The following is a 5,641-nucleotide window of genomic DNA, read 5'->3' as shown; positions in this document are numbered from 1 at the left end:
TTCTAACGAAGTATTTATTTCACTTCATACCAATTTAGTGGCAACTTTTAGATGGCCTTGGAACCTGCTGAGACAGACACACACAGTGCAGCCCTACAGAGAGACACAGTGCAGCCCTACAGAGAGACACAGTGCAGCCCTACAGAGAGACACAGTGCAGCCCTACAGAGAGACACAGTGCAGCCCTACAGAGAGACACAGTGCAGCCCTACAGAGAGACACAGTGCAGCCCTACAGAGAGACAGTGCAGCCCTACAGAGAGAGACAGTGCAGCCCTACAGAGAGAGACAGTGCAGCCCTACAGAGAGACACAGTGCAGCCCTACAGAGAGACACAGTGCAGCCCTACAGAGAGAGACAGTGCAGCCCTACAGAGAGACACAGTGCAGCCCTAGAGACACACAGTGCAGCTCTACAGAGAGACAGTGCAGCCCTACTGAGAGACACAGTGCAGCCCTACAGAGAGACACAGTGCAGCCCTACAGAGACACACAGTGCAGCCCTACAGAGACACACAGTGCAGCCCTACAGAGAGACACAGTGCAGCCCTACAGAGACACACAGTGCAGCCCTACAGAGACACACAGTGCAGCCCTACAGACACACACAGTGCAGCCCTACAGAGACACACAGTGCAGCCCTACAGAGACACACAGTGCAGCCCTACAGAGACACACAGTGCAGCCCTACAGAGACACACAGTGCAGCCCTACAGAGACACACAGTGCAGCCCTACAGAGACACACAGTGCAGCCTTACAGAGACACACAGTGCAGCCCTACAGAGAGACACAGTGCAGCCCTACAGAGACACACAGTACAGCCCTACAGACACACACAGTGCAGCCCTACAGAGACACACAGTGCAGCCCTACAGACACACACAGTGCAGCCCTACAGAGACACACAGTGCAGCCCTACAGACACACACAGTGCAGCCCTACAGACACACACAGTGCAGCCCTACAGACACACACAGTGCAGCCCTACAGACACACACAGTGCATCCCTACAGAGACACACAGTGCAGCCCTACAGAGACACACAGTGCAGCCCTACAGAGACACACAGTGCAGCCCTACAGAGACACACAGTGCAGCCCTACAGACACACACTGCAGCCCTACAGACACACACAGTGCAGCCCTACAGACACACACAGTGCAGCCCTACAGACACACACAGTGCAGCCCTACAGACACACACAGTGCAGCCCTACAGAGAGACACAGCCAGTGGGATTGTATAGATCAGATTGAGGTATAAGAAGTGCAGACTAATTAAACCCAGATACTGTAGGACAATGGCTTGTCTCAGACGAAGTTTGATCAATTAACAGATCCTTCACGGCTCTAAAATATTATGGAAATTCTTTGGTAGCCTCTAGTTTAGAGACAGGAAGCAGAAGCTACACAGAAGCAATGACATGCAGTTAGATCATGCTGTTTAATGTGGGCATTAAAGAATAAAACAATCTGAAATGTCTAGACATAAGATTTGCAGCTTAGTGCCATCTGGAATCTGAACGTTCCCCATCTCCATTATTCATAACACACATATGAGGTCTACCGAGATCAGACCACGCTGCCATTTGTGCTCTAGCTGACAGAAAAGCAAGATAATGGGACAAACAGGCTTTCCTCTTTTTAGAGGCAATGTGCCTACATGTGTTATCTGGAGTTGGCAGTCTGGGCATAGCATGGATGACATTTATATGGGTTTTCTGCATTGATGCAGTTGTTTTGAAATTACAATCTGCATATTTATAAGAAAAATGTACCGACATTCATTGGGTTAGGTGATCATTTTGATCCTCACTATATCAGGATAATGTGAAATTATATTTCTCTTTAGTTATATGAATACTTTTAGACCTGTTTTTCACAATGATTTATATACATTGTTTTTTTTTTTTCAATTGACTCAAATGTCTTAGAATGAGTCTACACTTCCCTCTGGTGGTTATTTACAGTGGTGCACTCCATGCCTGCATTCCAATACTGTGTTTCATATGACCCAGATGAGAAGACAGACAAGGGAAGACAGCTTGTTTTATTTCTTATTGTCTGCGTAAAGCAGAGAATACATATCAATATGATATACAGTAGCAGTGAGACTTCATGGTTCACTCCGAGTTGGTCTAAACCAGTGTAGATACTGTAGTAGGTGTTGATGGGTCAGTCTTGGTAAAGCTTCAGCTTGTTTCTTCTGGTCAAGTAACTTTCCTGGATATTTGCCACTAGCCCGGGTGCCAGTCTTTCTGCTTCTGCTTGGCATGGAAACTTCACAAGGAGTCGGCAAGAGAGCAGAAACAAACTGGCTTCCAGGTCCAGGCTTAGGTTGCCACCCCTGCTGGATGAAATACACAACAGGTGGTTGTAGGTTGACTAGAAGCACATTCTCTCCCCGTATGAAGAGCTGGTTGACATGGTGCGTGTGAACCCTCCCATCGGGCCGGGACACTACTTTCTTCTGGGACCGTCTTCTCTGGGGCCCCTCAGTCCCTGATTCCTGACCTTTAACATTTGACCCCTGGGTCTAATTTTTGTATTTATTTCACCTTTATATAACCAAGTAGGCCAGTTGAGAACAAGTTCTCATTTACAACTGCGACGTGGCCAAGATAAAGCAAAGCAGTGCGACACAAACAACACAGTTACACATGGGATAAACAAACATACAGTCAATAACACAGTAGAAAAATCTATATACACAATGTGTGCAAATGTATTAAGATTAGGGAGTTAAGGCAATAAAAATACCATAGTGGCGAAATAATTACAATGTAGCATTAACACTGGAGTGTTATGTGCAGAAGATGATGTGCAAGTAGAGATACTGGGGTGCAAAGGAACAACAAGGGGGGGTGAGGTAGGTAGTTGGTTGGATGGGCTATGTACAGCAGCAATGATCAGTAAGCTGCTCTGACAGCTGATGCTTAAAGTTAGTGAGGGAGATATGTCTCCAGCTTCAGTTTTTGCAATTCGTTCTAGTCATTCTCAGCAGAGAACTGGCAGGAAAGGCGGACAAATTTGGGGATGACAAGTGAAATATACCTGCTGGAGCGCGTGCTATGGGTGGGTGTTACTATGGTGACGAGTGAGCTAAGATAAGGTGGGGCTTTACCGAGCAAAGACTTATAGATGACCTAAAGCCAGTGGATTTGGCAACGAATATGAAGCGAGGGCCAGCCAACGTCACAGTGGTGGGTGGTATATTGTGCTTTGGTGACAAAACGGATGGCACTGTGATAGACTGCATCCAATTTGCTGAGTAGAGTGTTGGAGGCTATTTTATAGATGACATCACCAAAGTCGAGGATCGGTAGGATGGTCCGTTTTACGAGGGTATGTTTGGCAGCATGAGTGAAGGATGCTTTGTTGTGAAATAGGAAGCCAATTCTAGATTTAATTTTGGATTGGAGATGTTTAATGTGAGTCTGGAAGGAGAGTTTACAGTCTAACCAGACACCCAGGTATTTGTAGTTGTCCACGTATTCTAAGTCAGAGCCGTCCAGAGTATTGATGCTGGACGTGCGAGCAGGTGCGGGCAGCGATCGGTTGAATAGCATGCATTTAGTTTTACTTGCGTTTAAGAGCAGTTGTATGGCCACGGAGGGAGTGTTGAATGGCATTGAAGCTCGTCTGGAGGTTAGTTAACACAGTGTCCAAAGAGGGGCCAGAAGTATACAGAATGGTGTCATCTGCGTAGAGGTGTATCAGAGAATCACCAGCAGCAAGAGCAACATCATTGATGTATACAGAGAAAAGAGTCGGCCAAAGAATTGAACCCTTTGGCACCCCCATAGAGACTGCCAGAGGTCCAGACAACAGGCCCTCTGATTTGACACACTGAACTCTATCAGAGAAGTAGTTGGTAAACCAGGCGAGGCAATCATTTGAGAAACCAAGGCTGTCGAGTCTGCCAATAAGAATGTTGTGATTGACAGAGTCGAAAGCCTTGGCCAGGTCGATGAATACGGCTGCACAGTAATGTCTCTTATCAATGGCGGTTATGATGTCGTTTAGAACCTTGAGCGTGGCTGAGGTGCACCCATGACCAGCTCTGAAACCAGATTGCATAGCAGAGAAGGGACGGTGGGATTCGAAATGGTCAGTAATCTGTTTGTTAACTTGGCTTTCGAAGAACTTAGAAAGACAGGGTAGGATAGATATAGGTCTGTAGCAGTTTGGGTCTAGACTGTCTCCCCCTTTGAAGAGAGGAATGACCGCGGCAGCTTTCCAATCATTGGGAATCTCCGGCGATACGAAAGAGAGGTTGAACAGGCTAGTAATAGGGGTTGCAACAATTTCTGCAGATAATTTTAGAAAGAGAGGGTCCAGATTGTCTAGCCCGGCTGATTTGTTGGGGTCCAGATTTTGCCGCTCTTTCAGAACATCAGCTATCTGGATTTGGTTAAAGGAGAAATGGTGGGGGCTATGGCGGGTTGCTGTGGAGGGTGCCGGGCAGTTGACCGGGGTAGGGGTTGCCAGGTGGAAAGCATGGCCAGCCGTAGAGAAATGCTTAATGAGAGCAGTGAGCTCTTTTCTGTTTGAAAAAGCTAGCCTTAGCTTTCCTAACTTCCCTGAAAAGTTGCATATCACGGGGGCTATTCGATACTAATGCAGAACGCCACAGGATGTTTTTGTGCTGGTCAAGGGCAGACAGGTCTGGGGTGAACCAAGGACTATATCTACTCCTAGTTCTACATTTTTTGAATGGGGAATGCTTATTTAAGATGGTGAGGAAGGCACTTTTAAAGAATAGCCAGGCATTATCAACTGACGGAATGAGGTCAATGTCATTCCAGGATACCCCGGCCAGGTCAATTAGAAAGGCCTGCTCGCAGAAGTGTTTTAGGGAGCATTTGACAGTGATGAGGGGTGGTCGTTTGGTCGCAGACCCATGACGGATGCAGGCAATGAGGCAGTGATCGCTGAGATCTTGGTTGAAAACAGCAGAGGTGTATTTGGAGGGCGAGTTGGTTAGGATGATATCTATGAGGGTGCCCGTGTTTACGGATTTGGAGTTGTACCTGGTAGGTTCATTGATAATTTGTGTGAGACTGAGGGCATCAAGCTTGGATTGTAGGATGGCCGGGGTGTTAAGCATGTCCCAGTTTAGGTCACCAAGTAGCATGAGCTCAGAAGATAGATGGGGAGCAATCAATTCACATATGGTATCGAGGGCACAGCTGGGGGCAGAGGGAGGTCGATAGCAAGCGGCAACAGTGAGAGACTTGTTTCTGGAAAGGTGAATTTTTAGAAGTAGAAGCTTGAATTGTTTGGGTACAGACCTGGATAGTAAGACAGAACTCTGCAGGCTATCTTTGCAGTAGATTGCAACACCGCCCCCTTTGGCAGTTCTATCTTGGCGGAAAATGTTATAGTTAGCGATGGAGATTTCAGAGTTTCTGGTGGTTTTCCTAAGCCAGGATTCAGACACGGCTAAGACATCCGGGTTGGCAGAGTGTGCTAAAGCAGTGAGTAAAACAAACTTAGGGAGTAGGCTTCTAATGTTAACATGCATGAAACCAGTTCAGTCGTGATGGATAGGCGGGGCTCCCTGTCGACAATAAAGGGTCCATGCCAATTGGCAAAAGAGCCCTAGATTTAGCTGTTATATAGGCCTAGCTCGAGGCTAGC

The sequence above is a fragment of the Oncorhynchus kisutch genome, linkage group LG15 (genome assembly GCF_002021735.2).
Source record: "Oncorhynchus kisutch isolate 150728-3 linkage group LG15, Okis_V2, whole genome shotgun sequence".
In the NCBI taxonomy this organism is placed as follows: Eukaryota; Metazoa; Chordata; class Actinopteri; order Salmoniformes; family Salmonidae; genus Oncorhynchus; species Oncorhynchus kisutch.
Note: the sequence above shows the minus strand (reverse complement) of the source record.